At 30.8% G+C, this 22,500-nt stretch overlaps 1 pseudogene; it reads right to left on the reverse strand.

Annotated features, from left to right (window-relative positions):
* Positions 1–22,500, reverse strand: part of LOC137640969 (nephrin-like) — a 152,070-nt pseudogene that overhangs the window by 27,175 nt on the left and 102,395 nt on the right.

Consider the following 22,500-nt stretch of genomic DNA (forward strand, 5'->3'; position numbering starts at 1 on the left):
CGTTCATTATAAACGGAATGACCTTTAGTGTTAGAATTTAGAAAAAGATTTGCAATGGGTGTTATTGTGTTAGATTTTGTAGTTGTGGATAATGTTAATTTAGTATGGGGTGGGAAATCATTATATGTATTCTCTCTCTCTCTCTCTCTCTCTCTCTCTCTCTCTCTCTCTCTCCTCTCCTCTCTCTCTCCTCTCTCTCTCTCTCTCTCTCTCTCTATTTTAGTTGTTCATCACTTTTTTGTACTCTATTCATTTCCTTATTTTCTTTCTTCACTGGGTTATTTTTTCCCTGTTGGACCCTGGGCTTATAGCATCCTACTTTTCCAAATATGGTTATAGCTTATCTAATAATAATAATAATAATAATAATAATAATAATAATAATAATAATAATAATAATAATAATCGGTTGTGTAGTATGTGAATACAAGCATTTATTTACGATCAAACAACCATAACAAAATTAAACGTTTTCATAAACACTAAAATATCAATAACACTTACATTTGATGTTTATGGAAACAACGTTGCTTTCGGAATCACCTTCAACGTTTGAGGCCAAAACATTTGTAGTCTCCTGACCTGTGTCGTTGGACGTGTTGAAGGGCAAGTGTTGACTCACTCACGAGGACACCTGCACTAACGTTGTGAAATAACTCTTCGTTCTGTAAAGGAATGCAGATATTTTGGGGGTTATTAGTTAGAATATTTTTATGATGTTTTTTTTAAAGAGTTTGTGATTAATTGTTCTATTAATATCAGTAAATATTAAGTTATTGCCGTGAACAGAAGTGGCATAGTAGCAGGAATATATTTATATATATGTATATATATATATATATATATATATATATATATATATATATATATATATATATATATATATATATATATATATATATATATATATATGTATATATATATATATATATATATATATATATATATATATATGTGTGTGTGTGTGTGTGTATATGTATACATATACATGTATACAGTATATATGTATAGAATATGTATATATATATATATATATATATATATATATATATATATATATATATATATATATATATATATATATATATATATATATATACAGAAAAACCACAGGGGAAATTAAAATACGAAATATAAGATTAAGTCCTGACTAGTTTCGTGATAATTCTTCAGAGGACTCTGAAGAAGTATTACGAAACTAGTCAAGACTTAATCTTATATTTCATATTTTCATTTTCCCTGTGGTTTTTCTGCTTCTGAGCATCACGCTTTCCTGTGATTTTTACGTATATATATATATATATATATATATATATATATATATATATATATATATATATATATATATATATATATATATTATATATATATATGTGTGTGTGTGTTTGTGTGTGTGTTTGGATGTGACTGTGTTGTGTGTGTGAATTTGAGTGTGTGTTTGGATGTGAGCGTGGTATGTGTAAACACATACATAAATGTATTGCCACTCAAAAACAAAAACAGAATATTTTGATCCCCCGAGAAAAAAATAAACCTCCCATATCAAACATATTTGACCTTCCTCCTTACCTGGTGATGCCACGTGACCTTATAAGGAGGTGGGTTGGAGTCTACGTTGCATTCGAAAAAGAGGTCATTCCCCTCTCGCAATGTCATGGAGTCTAAAGACCTCCCAAGGGAAAGACTCACGTTAGGTTTATCTGAAAAAAGGAGATAGAAATCTTGTGAATATTGTCATAGTCTATGGTCCCATAGAGATTGTGAATGAAGTAAAATGCCACTTTCTCTAAAAAGAATATATTTAATTAGATAATCCTACCAGTATTAACTTATGCATCTGAAACTTGGATATGGGTCTCAAGAGATTGTTAATGAAGTAAAATGTCCCTTTCTCTAGAAAGAAAAGCATTTAATGAGATGGTCCTACTAGTATCAACTTATGTATCAGAGCTTGGATATGGATCTCTAGAGATTGTAATTGAAGTAAATTGCCACTTTCTGTAAAAAGAAAAGTATTTAATGAGATTTTCCTACCAGTATTAACTTATGGATCAGAAAATTAGGGCCTTGAATTTTGTGAATATTTTCATAGTCCTTGAGTGCCTAGAGATTGTAAACGAAGTAAAATGCCACTTTCTCTAAAAAGAACAATATTTAATGAGATTTTTCGACCGTATTAACTCATGCATCAGAAAATTGGAGCTTTGATAAAACCTTGGAACATAAGCTAGTTGCAACCCCAAAAAATACCACTTTCTCTAAAAAGAAAAGTATTTATTGAGATGGTCCTACCTGTATTAAACTTTGCATCAGAAACTTGGAGCCTTAATAAAGCCTTGAAACATAAGCTAGTTACAACTCAAAGAGATATGGAAATAATATTGATAGGATTAACACTAAGAGACATAAAAAAAAAAAAAAACATGGATACGAGAGCAAACTAAAGTAGAGGATTTTCTAATAACATGTTAAAGAATAAATGGTCATGTGTAGGACAAATAATGAGAATAACAGATAACACATGGACATTAAAATAACAGAATGTGTCCCTAGAGATTGCAAAAGAAGCAGGTAAAGGATGAGAAGACAATTGAATGACGAGTTAAGAAATTTGCGGGTACAGACTAACATAAAAAGATCATAAACAGACGCGTTTGTAAGGACATATCTGAGGCCTTTGTCCTGTATTGAACTAGCAACCGCTGAGGATTATTATAGTCTCTATCATTATCATTCCAATTTCTATGCCAATAACTGTTATATATAAATTGGAAATCAATATTTTTAGTCTACAGAAGGTTACTCAACTTACCAACTTGATTGGTTCCATGAAGCTGTGTGTAAGTCAAATTATTTGTAAGTCCAATTTTGATAAATTTTGGACTATGGTTAGGCCTAACCTGAACCCCTTGCCTAAGATTTCCAGCTACAAATGTAAAAAAAATAGTCAGGTTTCGTATGAAAGAGATATCCTAAATGTATCAAATAATAAAATACTGTTTTATTACAGTATTTCTTTATTTTATCTTGGTTATTTTCAGCTAAATTTGCCTTTGTATTCGTATCTCCGAATGTTCGTAAGTTGAAGACTTGGATTTGTGTTCGTAAATCCGAACGTTCGTAAATCGAATATTTCTGCGCTCCCAGTCTCCCGTACATCTTTTTCGTTCTTGAATCTTTACATTATATATGACATCAGGGTTTCAAAATCACAATATAAAATATGAAGCCAATCTATATTATAATAGTTCTCTGATGCAATGATAAAAGCAACATGATAGCGAATCCTTACTAATGCAATATATTCTGGAGAGACATTGCATCGTAATTTGCAATTCAATTGAACACTGGATCCTTCATATCAATACCAGCTATTTGATAAATTCAAATGTGTCGTCATTTCTTTGTTCAATGGATATTTTTCTAAGAACTGTAATGTAGTTTTTATATTTCTTATTGATATCTTAGGATATTACCAAAACAAAAATAAAGATTTTTTTATTTTATTATAAATAATGAAGTTTTTAGATGGAATTATTATTCTTAATCGTAAAAACCTAATGTTTTTTTACAGGAGAAATAAAAGGAAATATATTTATATCATATAGGCTGTATATCATTTAAACATATCTTGAAGATATTTTCAATGCTATATTCTTGTTTAAAACTCGGTTATATATTTTTCTAACAAATTAATTAACTTCTTTGTAGAGGAAAAAAATAATTTTATTCAGAAACCGGTGTCTTTTAACATATATGCTCTCATTAAAAATTTTCTAATAATTTTCCAAAGGAAAACTAATAATATTCAAAAATAGAAAATAAAGTCCTAAAAAACAAAATCCCCAATTAAAACATCGGCATTTTAGAGAAAAGGGATTAGCAATGATATTTATAGACTAGTGTCTTTTAACATATATGCTCTCATTAAATCATCTGGAATTATTTTCCAAAAGAAAGCTAATATAGTTTTGAAATAAAAAAGAAACTTCATCTTGTCAATCCCAAAAAACATATTGTCCCACTAAAACATTTACATGCCAGATATGGAATTAGTAATGATATTTATAAAAAAAAAATGTCACATATTCTGTCTCAATTCAACCTTCTATAATAATATTTAAAATAAGAAGTAATATCGTTTTAAAATAAAAATCCGAAAAATAAAATATCCCACCTAAATCCCTGGTGTTACAGAGATATGAAATTAGCAATAAAGACGCGAGGATTCTGTAGGACTTACACAAAAACTCCAAGTGTAAGAAATCCCTTTACTTTTCAACACCCCACAAAAGTATATCGCTAAAATCTTGGTACCAGAGACATGAAATTAGTAAGGAAAAGACTCTCCAAATATAAAAATCCTTTAGTTTTTCAATACCCCCCCCCCCCCCAAAAAAAAAAATTAAAAACAATATCCCACTAAAACATTGGTACCAGAGACATGAAATTAGTAAGGAAAAGACTCTCCAAGTGTAAAAATCCTTTAGTTTTTCAATACTCCCCCCCCCCCCAAAAAAAAAAAACAATTAAAAACAATATCTCACTACAACATTGGTACCAGAGACATGAAATTATTAATGAAAAGGCTCTCCAAATGTAAAAATCCTTTAGTTTTCAATACTCCCCCCCCAAAAAAAAGAAATAAAATAAAAAACAATATCTCACTAAAACATTGGTACCAGAGACATGAAATTAATAGGGAAAAGACTCTCCAAGTGTAAAAATCCTTTAGTATTTCGATACTCCCCCCCCCCCAAAAAAAAAGAAATAAAATAAAAAACAATATCTCACTAAAACATTGGTACCGGAGACATGAAATTATTAAGGAAAAGACTCTCCAAATATAAAAATCCTTTAGTTTTTCAATACCCCCCCCCCAAAAAAAAAAAAAAATAAAATCAAAAACAATATCTCACTAAAACATTGGTACCAGAGACATGAAATTAATAAGGAAAAGACTCTCCAACTATAAAAATCCTTTAGATTTCAATACCCCCCCCCCCCAAAAAAAAAAAGAAATAAAATTAAAAACAATATCTCACTAAAACATTGGTACCAGAGACATGAAATTAGTAATGAAAAGACTCTCCAAATGTAAAAATCCTTTAGTTTTTCAATACCCCCCCCCCCCCCCAAAAAAAAAAAATAAAATCAAAAACAATATTTCACTAAAATATTGGTACCAGAGACATGAAATTAGTAAGGAAAAGACTCTCCAAGTGTAAAAATCCTTTAGTTTTTCAATACCCCCCCCCCCAAAAAAAAAGAAATAAAATCAAAAACAATATCTCACTAAAACTTTGGTACCAGAGACATGAAATTAATAGGGAAAAGACTCTCCAAGTGTAAAAATCCTTTAGTTTTTTAATACTCCCCCCCCCAAAAAAAAAAATAAAAAACAATATCTCACTAAAACATTGGTACCACAGACATGAAATTAGTAAGGAAAAGACTCTCCAAGTGTAAAAATCCTTTAGTTTTTCAATACCCCCCCCAAGAAAAAAAAAAGAAATAAAATCAAAAACAATATCTCACTAAAACATTGGTACCAGAGACATGAAATTAATAAGGAAAAGACTCTCCAAGTGTAAAAATCCTTTAGTTTTTTAATACCCCCCCCCCCCCCCAAAAAAAAATAAATAAAATCAAAAACAATATTTCACTAAAACATTGGTACCAGAGACATGAAATTAGTAAGGAAAAGACTCTCCAAGTGTAAAAATCCTTTAGTTTTTCAATACCCCCCCAAGAAAAAAAAAAGAAATAAAATCAAAAACAATATCTCACTAAAACTTTGGTACCAGAGACATGAAATTAATAGGGAAAAAGACTCTCCAAGTGTAAAAATCCTTTAGTTTTTTAATACTCCCCCCCCCAAAAAAAAAATAAAAAACAATATCTCACTAAAACATTGGTACCACAGACATGAAATTAGTAAGGAAAAGACTCTCCAAGTGTAAAAATCCTTTAGTTTTTCAATACCCCCCCAAGAAAAAAAAAAGAAATAAAATCAAAAACAATATCTCACTAAAACATTGGTACCAGAGACATGAAATTAATAAGGAAAAGACTCTCCAAGTGTAAAAATCCTTTAGTTTTTTAATACCCCCCCCAAAAAAAAATAAATAAAATCAAAAACAATATTTCACTAAAACATTGGTACCAGAGACATGAAATTAGTAAGGAAAAGACTCTCCAAGTGTAAAAATCCTTTAGTTTTTCAATACCCCCCCAAGAAAAAAAAAAGAAATAAAATCAAAAACAATATCTCACTAAAACTTTGGTACCAGAGACATGAAATTAATAGGGAAAAGACTCTCCAAGTGTAAAAATCCTTTAGTTTTTTAATACTCCCCCCCCCCCCAAAAAAAAAAATAAAAAACAATATCTCACTAAACATTGGTACCACAGACATGAAATTAGTAAGGAAAAGACTCTCCAAGTGTAAAAATCCTTTAGTTTTTCAATACCCCCCCCTAAAAAAAAATAAAATCAAAAACAATATCTCACTAAAACATTGGTACCAGAGACATGAAATTAGTAAGGAAAAGACTCTCCAAATATAAAAATACTTTAGTTTTTCAATACTTCCCCCCCCCCAAGAAAAAAGAAATAAAATAAAAAAACAATATCTCACTAAAACATTGGTACCAGACACATGAAATTAATAAGGAAAAGACTCTCCAAGTGTAAAAAAAAAAAAAAAAAAACTTTAGTTTTTCAATACTCCCCCCCCAAAAAAAATAATTAAAAACAATATCTCACTAAAAACATTGGCACCATAGTCATGAAATTAGTAATGAAAAGACTCTCCAAGTGTAAAAAATGCTTTATTTTTTCAATACTCCCACCCAAAATAAAATAGAATAAAAAACAATATCTCACTAAAACATTGGTACCAGAGACATGAAATTAATAATGAAAAGACTTTCCAAGTGTAAAACTCCTTTATTTTTTAAATCACCCTCCCCCCCCCAAAAAAAAATCAAAAACAATATCTCACTAAAATATTGGTACCAGAGACATGAAATTAGTAATGAATAGACTTTCCAAGTGTAAAAATTCTTTATTTTTTAAATTACCCTCCCCCCCCAAAAAAAATAAAATCAAGAACAATATCTCACTAAAACATTGGTACCATAGTCATGAAATTAGTAATGAAAAGACTCTCCAAGTGTAAAAATACTTTATTTTTTCAATACTCCCACCCAAAAAAAAGAATCTCACTGAAACCTTGATCCCAGATATATTAAATTAGTAATGAAAAGACTCACCAAGTGTAAAAATTCTTTAGGTTTTCAATACCCCACCAAAAAAAAAAAATATTTCAATAAAATCTTTGTACCAGAGACAAGAAACTAGTAATGAAGATACTCTCCAACTGTAAAAATCTTTTAGTTTTTCAATACCAACACCCCCACCCCCCACCCCCACCCCCCAAAAAATATCTCACTAAAACCTTAGTAGCATAGACATGGAATTAGTAATGAAAAGACTCTCCAACTGTAAAAATCCTTTGAGTTTTTCATTACTCACACCAACCCCCACCCCAAAATAATCACTAAAACCTTGGTACAAGACACATGACATTAGCAATTAAAAGACGAGAAATCTCAAAGACTTACACAAAACATCGAGGGTGAAGATATCTTCCAGAGTTGCTAAGGGTAAAATGGGATGCTCAGCTCGACAGACCAACTGCTTCCCGTGATGGTCTCTCGTGACCCGTAGGAGCAAGGAGCTAATGGTCATGTTTTCCCTTTCCTGCACCTACAAAAGAGAAGTGGAGAGAATATAAGATAATAGAAGCAGAGGATAAATAGATGGAATGTGAGATAATGGATAATTGTATTGAGAAGAAGAGAGGTATGAGGAATGGGTGAAAATAAAAGAAGCGGAGAATATTGAGGAGCTGAAGAGAATGTTTTTTTAATTGGAGAAAAGATAATAAGTATCTATACGAGCATGTATATATATACATATATATATATATATATATATATATATATATATATATATATATATATATATATATATATATATATATATATAATATACACATATATATATATATATATATATATATATATATATATATATATATTTATATATTCATATATGTGTATATATATATATACTATAATAAAACTGATGAGTTAATCCGATTTAATCTACTTTTAATGAGAAACAAGTATTTTACTTTCCTTGTGTTACAGAATAATATCCAATACTCAACCAGAACAATAATAACAGCAAATATTATACGTCATTTTTATCTTTCGTATATCACCATGAAATAAGAATCTGGATATTAAATATTAAATATTAATGTATTTCTGTAAATACAGAAATGTAATAATATAATCTCGTGTGGAAACTAATTTCATAAGCTTATAATCCTAATTATCCTAAGGATAAATGTTTTTTCTGATATGAGATTGATAACGAGAAAGATTTCTACTTAAGCGGGGATATTATTCTTTTTGAATTAATGGCTATTTTACGTTTAAAGAGACCCCTAGCTAAATACATTTTGAAAATACTTAGGAAGGGAGTTAGCTACAATTTTTACCTCCGCCAATGAAGTAGGAAGAAGGTTATGTTTTACCCCCTGATTGTGTGTTTGTTTGTTTGTGATTTTGTTTGTTTGTGAACATCGTCCAGGTCACAATCTTAATCGTAGAGTGGTGAAACTTGCAGAAATTAACTGGTATGTAAAAACATAGAAATTATTCAATTTTGAAATCAAATGTCAAAGGTCAAGGTCATGGTCAAGCCAAATGTCCAATTCACGTATTCAGCTATAAGTTTGGACATCGTTGTCACAGAGACTTCAAGCTTGGTTCATATATGAGTATAAGAAAATCCATGCAAATAAATACATGTTAAGGTCAAAGGTCAAGGTTGATCAAAAGATCAAGAAATATGCTGTCACGGCGGAGGTCTGCGCTTGACTGAGGGCTCATCTACTATTACTTTGTGGTGATCATACTAAGAACAAAATCTTCAAAGTACTGAATAATTCCAATTTTATTTTTAAAAATGAAGAAAGTTATAAAATAAATGACTACTGTGCTTCAAGATCTCAAAATAGTTATGAAAAACATAGGATCCAATTTTTATAAGCATAAACTTTTGTAAGACATTGACATAAATTCACAAAGAAACTTATTCACAGAAGGAAATATTTACAGTTTATGTGAGCTCGCAAAAGTTTTGTCTGACAAACGTCGGAAACAGTTTTGGAAGTAAAAACATCAGAGTTTGTTGGTTAAAAGTTTGTTAAGAGGAAATGAGTAAAATTTCACTTGTGCTTTTAAGTGGGGGGAACTCTACCAATGTGGAATGTCACACAGTTATTTGAAGCAGCAGTTATTCCAGGAAGAATTAAGAGGGAAAATGGTGAGTGTTATGGGGATGAGGTCTGAGAAAATAATAAAAGAATGTTTACATATCTCCTATATAACAAAGAGTAAGTATCTGGATATATATATATAATATATATATATATATGTGTGTGTGTGTGTGTGTGTGTATATATATATTGAATTATATATATACATATACATACATATATATATTATATATATATATATATATATGTGTGTGTGTGTGTGTGTGTCTATATATGTATATATGTATGTATATATACAGATATACAGTATATACATGTATATACAATATACAGTATATACTATATATATATATATATATATATATATATATACACATATATATGAGTGTATGTATATATATATATATATATATATATGTGTGTGTGTGTGTGTGTAAATATCAACCACAATAGCATTTAATGTCAAATTCTATCTTGGAATAGTATATCCGCTGGAATTCATTTATGGTAATAGCTTCTGGCTGGACAGAGATTCGAACCCCTGCCTATTCAGCCGAAACCATGCCTGCGAGGACTCTACTAACTGAGCAATCAAGAGAGATAATAAGTTTATGACAAGTTCCCGTACATATTCCTGTCGAATTCAGGAATGTGTTCATAGACCTGATATGAACCTATCTCCACCATGATAAGCTGAATTGTGAGTTAGCAACACGTAGTATAGCTGAATTGTGAGTTTGCAACACGTGGTAATTTCATGATGAAATATTTATCACTGTCACATGTGATTTCAAGCAAAATGCTACAGGCCCAAGGGCTCGAAAAGGGAAAATAGCCCACTGAGGAAAAGAAATTAAGAAATAATCAAGCTACAAGCGACGTAATGAGCGATTGAAATAAAATATTTCAAGATCAGTAACAACATTAAGATAAATCTTTCATATATAAACTTTAAAAACTTAAAAATAACAAGAGGAAGAAAAAATAGAATAGTGTTCCCGAGTGTACCCTCAAGCAAGAGAACTCTACCACGAGGCATTGGAAGACCATGGTACAGAGGCTATGCCACTAACCAATCAGGTATTGGTATGTTCAAAAGGATAATGCTAGGAATGTTTACTCATCACTCTTTATTATTATTATTATTATTATTATTATTATTATTATTATTATTATTAAGCTACAACCTTAGTTAGAAAAGCAGGATGCTATAAGCCCAGGGGCCTCAACGGGGAAAATAGCCCAGTGAGGAATGGAAGAAGATTAACAACATTAAAATGAATATTTCCTAAATAAACTATAAAAACTTTAACAAAACATGAGGAAGAGAAATTAGATAGAATAGTGTGCCCAAGTGTACGCTCAAGCAAGAGAACTCTAACCCAAGAGACAGAGAAGACCATGGTACAAAGGCTATGGCACTACCCAAGAATAGAGAACAATGGATGTAAGTTTTGTTATCTTTTGGACAGGCGAGATATCTTATTAATAAATCTTGATATCTTGAGAAGCAATGTTCGAATCTTTATATTTTCCCACTTGTGATTACAGTTTTCCACGCTGAGTTGAATCTTTTCACCGGTGAAATATCTGGTCTTTAATCTAGTTGAATTAGAGAGAGAGAGAGAGAGAGAGAGAGAGAGACTTTGTTTTGTTAATTTTGTTAACTCAAGATAGCTAGCAGTTATGTTAAATATTGGTCTATTTTCTAATAATAAAACGCACACACACACACGTATATATAGTATATATATATATATATATATATATGTATATAAATAAATATATATATATATATATATATATATATATATAGATATATATAGATTTATATATATGCATATGTATATATATATATATATATATATATATATGTATATATATGTGTGTGTGTGTATGTATATACATCTATATAAAATAATTTCAAACAAAATCATTTGGTGAAAAACTACATTCGAATAAAACTCTATTTGTCGAATAACAATAATCTTCCTTTTTTTCAATAAAGTCTAGACCAAGCTGGAATTAGGGCAATAGATTTCCAGGTCTTGAACATCAGTCCAATATCCTGGAGCAGGATGTAAGAAGAGAGAAATTAGAGAAAGGGGAAGAGAACTGGGAAAGAATGAAAGAAAAACAGCAGGGGTACGAAAGAGATTGGAGAAAATAATGAGGATAAGTTTCTTCCAAAATTCCCCAACTTCTCATAAGGGCGAAAATCCTCTTGCAGTGTTGGATAAATTGGAGCTATGGATCAATGGCAGATCTTCTGTAATTTTGCAGAGGAATTAGATTTTTGGGGAGAGAGAGAGAGAGAAGAGAGAGAGAGAGAGAGAGAGAGAGAGAGAGCGTGTGTACCTGATAGCTACTAATTCCTTATAAGGACGATCATATCAGAGATATTTAAAAGGAAAGATTCTATATAAGAGAGAGAGAGAGAGAGAGAGAGAGAGAGAGAGAGAGAGAGAGAGAGAGAGAGAGAGTATATGATACCAACTAATTTCTTGTAAGAATATACATATATATATATATAGTATATATATATATATATATATATGCATATATATATATATATATATATATGTGTGTGTGTATATATATATATATATATATATGTATGTATTATATATATATATATATATATATATATATATATAAAAGTATATATATAGGACATATGAATATATAAATTTGCCTTCAAGCTTTCCTCGATGAATTACTTTCTCAGACAACGTAATATAATGATATTTATATCATCCCCTTTCATCTCCAAATTGCGTAAAATCCTTTTTAATTAATTCCCTGGATATCCAATAAGAAATTTTATCGCATTTTCAAAAAGTTAATCTTATGGTTATTATTTTTATAAATATAAAACGTAATATTTTAGATATTAAATAATATAATTCTTAAAACGGTAAAACATCAAATAATAGATGTTATTCTTATTATTACGCTGAATATATAAATTTTATACTTTAATTAAGAAATTATTCAATTCTTAATATTTAAAGATGTTGATTCATATTTTACACCAAATAAGAATAAATTTTTAAAAGGGATATGCATATATATATATATATATATATATATACATATCTATATATGTATATATATATATATATATATATATGTGTGTGTGTGTGTGTGTTTATATATATATATATATATATATATATATATATATATATATACAGGAAGGTTGGGGCATCTGAACGCCGTAGATTTAGTATAAATTGGATGGAGAAAAGCCAGCGTAGCATCATATATTTATTTTCCAAATTTTCGAGACTTTGGGTCTCATCATCAGGGCTGTAAAATATACAAAATATACAAATTAAAAAAGACTCAGTATTGATATTAATATAAAAAGAACAACGTAAAAGTTAAATATAATCATTTAAAAAATGAAAGGAAAAAAAGGAAAAATTATATACATATATAAAATCAAAAAGTGAAGAATGCTCAAAGTACCTATCATTATGGAGCTAAGAAACTGAGTGACGTTGTCTGGTTTGGGAAGGAGGACGTCAACTATGCTATATATAGAATTGTGGAAGAAGTCTGACCATTTAGTGGGGGCACAAGCTGTTTAATTGCCAACGGACTCCAAAACAGAGAGAGAATAGTCATTGGGCGCTTGGGTGACAAATACGAAAATCCTTATATGAAAAATGATGTTTTACATTTATTACAATGTTCACGTATATTGGAAAATTCTTTAGTTTTCAAAGTACATCCCGTACGGTGACTGACTCCGAGATGAGAATCGATTCTGACCTTGAGCAGTCTTTTGGTGGCTCCCACGTATTTCCCGAATCTTACATTTCGGGCAAGTAAAGCAATATACCACCAAAGACCGCATCAAAGTCGGAAGTTTATCTTTGTGGGAGAACAAAGAACCCAGAGTTTTAGGATTTTTTTCTATTAACTTAAGGTTCACTGCCGGAAAAGTTTTTTGAATGACATTTTGTATTTGCACCTTAAATGTGTTAGAATGAATTAAAGGTATAGAGGCATATATTAATAATTTAGGCACGTTCGGTGCAAGTTGACGTGGCTGAGATTTATCATTTAAAAAGTTGTTGACATATTTCAAGATTAAGGCTGGGGGATACGAATTGTTTTTAAAAAAACTTTAGTAAAAATTGGATTTCACTATGGAAGTTATGCCAGTTGGAAGATAACGTATAAGCACGGTGTAACAGCGTGGAAATACTTCCAATATACGTGAACATTGTAATAAATGTAAAACATCATTTTCATATAAGGATTTTCGTATTGTCACCCAAGCGCCCAATGACTATTCTCTCTCTGTTTTGGAGTCGTTGGCAATTAAACAGCTTGTGCCCCCACTAAATGGTCAGACTTCTTCCACAATTCTATATATAGCATAGTTGACGTCCTCCTTCCCAAACCAGACAACGTCACTCAGTTTCTTAGCTCCATAATGATAGGTACTTTGAGCATTCTTCACTTTTTGATTTTATATATGTATATAATTTTTCCTTTTTTTCCTTTCATTTTTAAATGATTATATTTAACTTTTACGTTGTTCTTTTTATATTAATATCAATACTGAGTCTTTTTTAATTTGTATATTTTGTATATTTTACAGCCCTGATGATGAGACCCAAAGTCTCGAAAATTTGGAAAATAAATATATGATGCTACGCTGGCTTTTCTCCATCCTATTTATACGTATATATATATATATATATATATATATATAGATATATATATATATAGTATATATATATGTATATAATTTATATATATATATATATATATATATGTTTATATATATAAACATATATATATATATATATATATATATATACATATATATATATATATATATATATATATAAACTTTCAAAACCTATCATTCAAATTCCGTATAGTTTTATATATTTTATTTTATCTCTTGAGAATCCTAAATGCAAACCAAAATTACCTGTAAAACACAAAATTGACATAGACTACCAAACAGCCAATGGAATAAACTTGAATTAACTTACTGTATAAACCAAATTCAAATAAAATAAAAGAAAATATAATAATAGTATAAAGTATTACAACAAAATAGGTTCAGCTACGAGATTTATTCACAAGGCAAAAAAAATATGAAATGTTCCTCTTTAATTAGCTCATTAAGAAGAATTTTATTGCTAGAGTCTGGCCTCTTCTTAAGTAGTTTTATTCTCCCGAATATTATTAATTATCTGATCATTTTTCAGGAAATTGTTATATAGATGCATATGTGATTGTAAATTTGTATATATATGTAAATACAAATATGTATGTATATATATATATATATATATATATATATATATATATATACAGTATGTATATATACATATATAATTATATATAGTATATATATATATATATATATATATATATATATATACTAAAGAGAGAGAGAGAGAGAGAGAGAGAGAGAGAGAGAGAGAGAGAGAGAGAGAGAGAGAGGCAGTCTATCAGAATATATATATATATATATACATACATATACCAAGGTACTTCCCCCAATTTTGGGGGGTAGCCGACATCAACAAAGGAAACAAAACGAAAAGGGGCTCTCTACTCTCTACGTTCCTCCCAGCCTGACAAGGGACTCAACCTAGTTCAGCTGGTACTACTTGGGTGCCACAACCCACCCTCCCCCGTTATCCACCATAGATGAAGCTTCATAATGCTGAATCCCCTACTGCTCGCTACCTCATCTAAGGCACCAGAGGAAGCAGCAGAGCCTACCGGAACTGCGTCACAATCGCTCGCCATTCATTCCTATTTCTAGCACGCTCTCTTGCCTCTCTCACATCTATCCTCCTATCACCCAGAGCTTTCTTCACTCCATCCATCCCCCCAAACCTTGGCCTTCCTCTTGTACTTCTCCCATAACCCTCTTGCATTCATCACCTTCTTTAGCAGACAGCTATTTTCCATTCTCTCAACATGGCCAAACCACCTCAACACATTCATATCCACTCCAGCTGCTAACTCATTTCTTACACCCATTCTCACCCTCACCACTTCGTTCCTAACCCCTATCTAGTCGAGATACACCAGCCATACTCCTTAGACACTTCATCTTAAACACATTCAATTTCTGTCTCTCCGTCACTTTCATTCCCCACAACTCCATTCCATACATCACAGTTGGTACAATCACTTTCTCATATAGAACTCTCTTTACATTCATGCCCAACACTCTATTTTTTACTACTCCCATTAACTGCTCCCAACACTTGCATCCTTCATTCCACTCTATGACGTACATCAGCTTCCACTCCACCATTTGCTGCAACAACAGACCCCAAGTACTTAAACTGATCCACCTCCTCAAGTAACTCTCCATTTAACATAACACCACCTTCCCTTCTCGTATATCTCATATCCTTACTCTTACCCACATTAACTCTCAACTTCCTCTCTCTCACCACACCCCCTTCCAAATTCTGTCACTAGTTGGTCAAGCTTCTCTTCTGTGTCTGCAACCAGTACAGTATCATCCGCAAACAACAACTGATTTACCTCCCATTCATGGTCATTCTTGTCTACCAATTTTAATCCTCGTCCAAGCACTCTCACCACTCCCATCAACATACAAGTTAAACAACCACGGCGACATCACACATCCCTGTCTCAGCCCCACTCTCACCGGAAACCAATCACTCACTTCATTTCTTATTTTAACACATGCTTTACTACCTTTGTAGAAACTTTTCACTACTTGCAACACACCTTCCACCAACTCCATATAACTCATCACATTCCACATTGCTTCCCTATCAACTCTATCATACGCTTTCCCCAGATCCATAAACGCAACATACACCTCCTTACCTTTTGCTAAATATTTCTCACATATCTGCCTAACTGTAAAAATGTGATTCATACAACCCCCTACCTCTTCTAAAACCACTCTGTACTTCTGAGATTGCATTCTCTGTTTTATCCTTAATCCTATAAATCATTACTCTACCATACGCTTTTCAAATTACACTCAACAAACTAATACCTCTTGAATTACAACACTCATGCACATCTTCCTTACCCTTATATAGTGGTACATTACATGCACAACCCCAATCTACTGGTACCATTGACAACACATAACATATATTAAACAATCTCACCAACCAAGTACAGTCACACCCCCTTCTTTCAACATCTCAGCTCTCACACCATCCTTACCAGACCGCTTTTCCTACTCTCGTTTCATCCAGTGCTCTCTTCAGTTCTATTGTAATCTCTCTCTTATTCTCATCTCCCATCACCGGCACCTCAACACCTGCAACAGCAATTATGTCTGCCTCCCTATTATCCTCAACATTCAGTAAACTTTCAAAATATTCCGCCCACCTTTTCCTTGCCTCCTCTCCTTTTAACAACCTTCCATTTCCATCTTTCACTGTCTCTTCAATTCTTTAGCCAGCCTTCCTTACTCTCTTCACTTCTTTCCAAAACTTCTTCTTATTCTCTTCATATGACTAACCCAATCCCTGACCCCACCTCAGGTCAGCTGCCCTCTTTGCTTCACGTACCTTGCGCTTTACTTCCATATTTTTCTCTCTATATTTTTCATACTTCTCTTTACTATTAGTCTGCAGCCATTCTTCCAAAAGCCCTCTTTTTCTCTTCCACTTTTACCTTCACTCTTTCATTCCACCATTCACTGCCCTTCCTCATGCTGCCTGCAACAACCTTCTTGCCACACATATCACTTGCAATCCCAACAAAATTTTCTTATACTAACTTCCACTCCTCCTCTAAATTACCAGTTTCTCTTACTCTCACTTCGTCGTATGCCATTTTCAACCTTTCCTGATATTTACTTTTTACCCCAGTTTTATTAGCTCTTCAACCCTCACTAGCTCCCTTTTACATCCACTTACTCTATTCCCCCACTCTTTTGCTACAACTAATTTTTCTTCCACCAAAAAAATTATCAGACTTACCGTTAGCCATACCCCTAAACACGCGCACGTCTTTCAATCTTCTAAACATTCTTTTAGTTATCAACACATAATCCATTAATGCCCTTTCTACTACTCTTCCATTTGCCACTCTTACCCATGTATACTTGTTTTTATCTTTCTTCTTGACAAAGCTAGCACTTGTTACCATCTCTTGTTCAACACACATATTTACCAGTCTCTCACCACTCTCATTTTCACCTGGTACGCCATATTTCCCAATGACACTTTCTACCTCTCCAGCGCCCACTCTAGCATTTAAGTCACCCATGACAACTGTATAATTCCTTCTACCCAGTCCTTCTACACACCTTGTTCATTCATTCCAGAACTCATTCCGCTCTTCTTCAATTTTTTCACTACCTGGCCCATACGCACTGACAAACGCCCAACATTCTCTACCCAACCTATCCCTTACCCACATTAAGCTAGATGATATTTCCTTCCATTCCATTCCAGATATATATATATATATATATATATGTATGTGTGTGTGTATATATATATATATATATATATGTATATATATATATATATATATATACATCCTCACTTTTCATTCAATAAAAATCCACTAACAACGGAAACAAAAAAAATAAAAAAATAAAAAATATATAAAACATCGCAATTCGAATACCTTACCTGCGTATGTAATGGCGTGACCTGCTGACCTTGCTGGTACCACGTAACAAGCGCTGGTGGATGACTGCCTATCACTGTGCATATCAATTTAACCATTCGACCTGCTACTATGGGTTTTTCTTCAGGGATAATCTCCACGCTTAAAGGGCCACCTGTGGAGAGGGTAGTTAATATCTAAACGTATGATATACTAATTAGATTCCTCTTTGTAAGGTTTGTAATGTGATTTTGATTATATAGACGTATGATATACTAATTAGATTCATCTTTGTAAGGTTTATAATGTAATTTTGATTATCTAGACGTATGATATACCAATTGGGGAAAATCATTTTAAGGTTTATAGTGTGTTTTTTTATTATCTAGATGTATAATATACCTATTGGATTCATCATTTTAAGGTTTATAATGTGATTTTGATTATCGAAACGTATACTATACCAATTAGATTCATCTTTTTAAGGTTTAAAATGTGTTTTTATTATCTAGACGTTTAATATACAAATCACATTCATCTTTTTAAGGTTTATAATGTTCATTTCATAATCTAAACTTATAATATACCAATAAGATTCCTTATTTTAAGATTTATGTGTTTTTTATTACCTAAACGTATAATATACCAATCAGATTCATTATTTTAAGGTTTATAATGTCTTTTTGATTACCTAAACGTATAATATACCAATCAGACTCATTATTTTAAGGTTTATAGTATGCATTTTGATGGAAACATATATTTGGGATTTTTCATAGTAAATAAATGTGTCGTACATATCTTTTTAAATAAAAGAAATAATATCCTTTTTTCTTTTATATCTCAATCATTTTAAACTACTAATTTTCATATTACTGTTTAATTATGTAAATTCTCTATATCCAAAACCAAAACATAAATTTATTATTCAGGCTTTTGATTTAACCATTTCTTTAATTATCTAAACCTCTCAACTAGAATTCATATATAATATGGCTTTATTTTTTTCAGCGTTTTGGATTTAATACAATTTATACATATCAACTTGATACTTCAAGCTAAATGTATTATTCATTTGCGATATTACCACAAAATTAATTATACTAACGCAGTGTAAAAATTAAATTTATATAAAATCATAGAAATGAAAAAAAAACAGAACAAGTTAATAAAGATTATCCCATGATTCAGTTTGAGATATTAACAAGTCAAGCAAACTTAATATAAATATTTACTCCAATGATTACATTTTTGAGTCATTTCAAGTTTCATCTCAATTGTAATTTTGTCAAACCAAAGTTTAAAGACTGTAAAAGAAATACATATATTTTTAACCATTCCGCTCTTACTGAAATTCAATATCAATAGTTCAAGGAATCTTATTGTAAATATAAGCTCCAAAAATGACATTTTTACGTTATTTCAAATTCCATCTCAATTCAAACATTGTCAAACCAAAGTTTGGATACTGTAAAAGATATACAAATATTTCTACCATTCCAACCTTACTGAAATTCAATGATAATAATAAAAAATATTTTGTGTTCTTTCAAATTCCATCTCAATTGAAACATTGTTAAACCAAAATTTGAATATTGGAAAACATAGATAGATATCTTCAACCATTCCAATCTTATTGAAATTCAGTAATAATAATAATAATAATAATAATAATAATAATAATAATAATAATAATAATAATAATAATAATAATAATAATAATAATAATAATAATAATAATATTTGTGTTCTTTCAAATTCCATCTCAATTGAAACATTGTTAAACCAAAGTTTGAATATTGGAAAACATATATAGATACCTTCAACCATTCCAATCTTATTGAAATTCAGTAATAATAATAATGATAATAATAATAATAATAATTGTGTTCTTTCAAATTCTATCTCAATTGAAACATTGTTAAACCAAAGTTTGAATATTGGAAAACATATATAGATATCTTCAACCATTCCAATCTTATTGAAATTCAATAATAATAATAATAATAATAATAATAATAATAATAATAATAATAATAATAATAATAATAATAATAATAATAATAATAATAATAATAATAATAATAATAATTGTGTTCTTTCAAATTCTATCTCAATTGAAACATTGTCAAACCAAAGTTTGAATACTGGTAAAGATATCCAAAGATTTCCAACCATTCCAATCTTATTAAAGATCCTCTGTAGGATTCGAATGATTGAAGACATTAAGGCTTTCAAGAGGAAATTGAAGACTCTTATTTCAACAGTCATACAACAGTGACGATTTAACAATAAATGAACAATACACGATATGAAACGTTAAATACTCTGAACGAACAAGGTAAAACGACAGTGGAGGTCCTGTTAGAGAGTGGGGTTCCCCTGCTCTATGGGGTCAGAAAAGAAGCCATCAGAGTAAGAGTAAAGTAAGCAATCAATGAACAATAAGATCCATATTGATTGAAAACTGTAAACCCAAAATTCAACAACTTACAAGTAACATCTCTCCTGTACGTCGTCTGGAGCATAGGAGTGTATTTATTGTTGTAAGCCCTACAAGTGAAAGGTTCGTTCAAGTCCTTTCTCGTCGCTCTAATTTCCAGGCTGTTTTCGGACGCGCCTCTGTCGTTGCTCGGTGAACTGGTGGCGTCTACGATTTGCCCTTCTTGTATCCATTCTACTTTGGCCAGTGGGGATCCTGTTGTGATAGTGAGGAGGATGAATTATTAAATTAATTCTTTGCTGTGATAGTGAGGATGATAATGATTAACTTAATTTTCTGTTGTGATAGTGAGAGTGATAATGATTAACTCTACTGTTGTGATAGTGAGGGTGATAATGATTAACTTAATTCTCTGTTGTGATAGTGAGGGTGATAATGATTAACTTAATTCTCTGTTGTGATAGTCATGGTGATAATAATTATCTTAATTCTCTGTTGTGATAGTGAGGGTGATAATGATTAACTCTACTGTTGTGATAGTCATGGTGATAATGATTAACTCTACTGTTGTGATAGTCATGGTGATAATGATTAACTTAATTTTCTGTTGTGATAGTGAGAGTGATAATGATTAACTCTACTGTTGTGATAGTCAGAGTGATAATGATTAACTTGATTTTCTGTTGTGATGGTGATGGTGATAATAATCAACTTAATTCTCTATTGTGATAGTGAGGGTTATAATAATTAACTCTGCTGTTGTGATAGTGAGGGTTATAATAATTAACTCTACTGTTGTGATAGTCGTGGTGGTAATGATTAACTTAATTCTCTGTTATGATAATGATGATGATAAATGATTAACTTAATTATTTATTATGATAATGATGATGATAAGTGATTAACTTAATTATTTATTGTGATAATGATGATGATAAATGATTAACTTAGTTATTTGTTGTGATAGTGATAGTGATAATGATTAACTTAATTTTCTGTTGTTATAATGATGATGATAATTAATTTAACTCTGTTTTCCATTGATTATACATCTAAGAATTTCTTAACCATAGAGAGTTCATTAATATCTAACTCTTACACAATATTATTTATAACTATATTGATAATGATAATGAAAATAGTTAACAGAATTCTGTTTGATTTATACATTTAAGTATTTTTTTAGCTAAAGGGAGCTTACATAGACACCTAACTCTTACACGATACTAATTATAATCATAATAATAATAATGAAAATAGTCAACAGAATTTTGTTTTATTTATGCATCTAAAGAATTATTTAACAAAAGGGAAGTTTTTGTAGATATCTAACTCACACACAAGCCTTAATACTAAATTTATCTCTATAATTCAATTCTTTAAAATCTATAAAGAAATACCAGACGATACTAACCACCAATGGCACTGCAGATGACGTCATTTCTCTGCCCAATTTCCACCGGGGATATTTGCGGGATTATTTTGATTCCGGTGGGCGGAACTGAAGAAAATGGAAAAAGGATTATTGTATATATATGATAAATTTTGACACACTTAAACATGTTTTTCATATCTCAAATAAGCCATATATATAATACATTAAAGTCTGGATTCTCTTAACGACCTCAAGATCAGAGCCCCCGGCGAAATCACTCGAAGACTATAGTATCTGACCGTCCGAGTTTCGAACCCTGGTCCAGGATACCTGTATGACATTGATCATACCACTCAGCCATGAAGAGTGGCATGGTCAATGTCATACAGGTATCTTGGACTAGGGTTCAAAACCCAGCCGGTCGGATACTATAGTCTTTGAGTGATTTCGCCTGGGGCTCTGATCCCGAGGTCGTTAAAAGAATCCAGACTTTAATGGGTTAATATCTATGGCTTATTTGAGATGTATAAACATATATATATATGTATATATATATATTTATATATATATATATATATATATATATATATTACAAATATAATTTTCCTTAGCACGAAGATAACTTAATATTAGGTAGGTCACATTAGGTAAATTAAGAGATTATGTATATGTAGAAATGCTCTACATTTTCGTCCACCACTGAACCTCTTCCTAGAG

This window comes from Palaemon carinicauda, chromosome 1 (assembly GCF_036898095.1).
Source record: "Palaemon carinicauda isolate YSFRI2023 chromosome 1, ASM3689809v2, whole genome shotgun sequence".
Classification (NCBI taxonomy): Eukaryota; Metazoa; Arthropoda; class Malacostraca; order Decapoda; family Palaemonidae; genus Palaemon; species Palaemon carinicauda.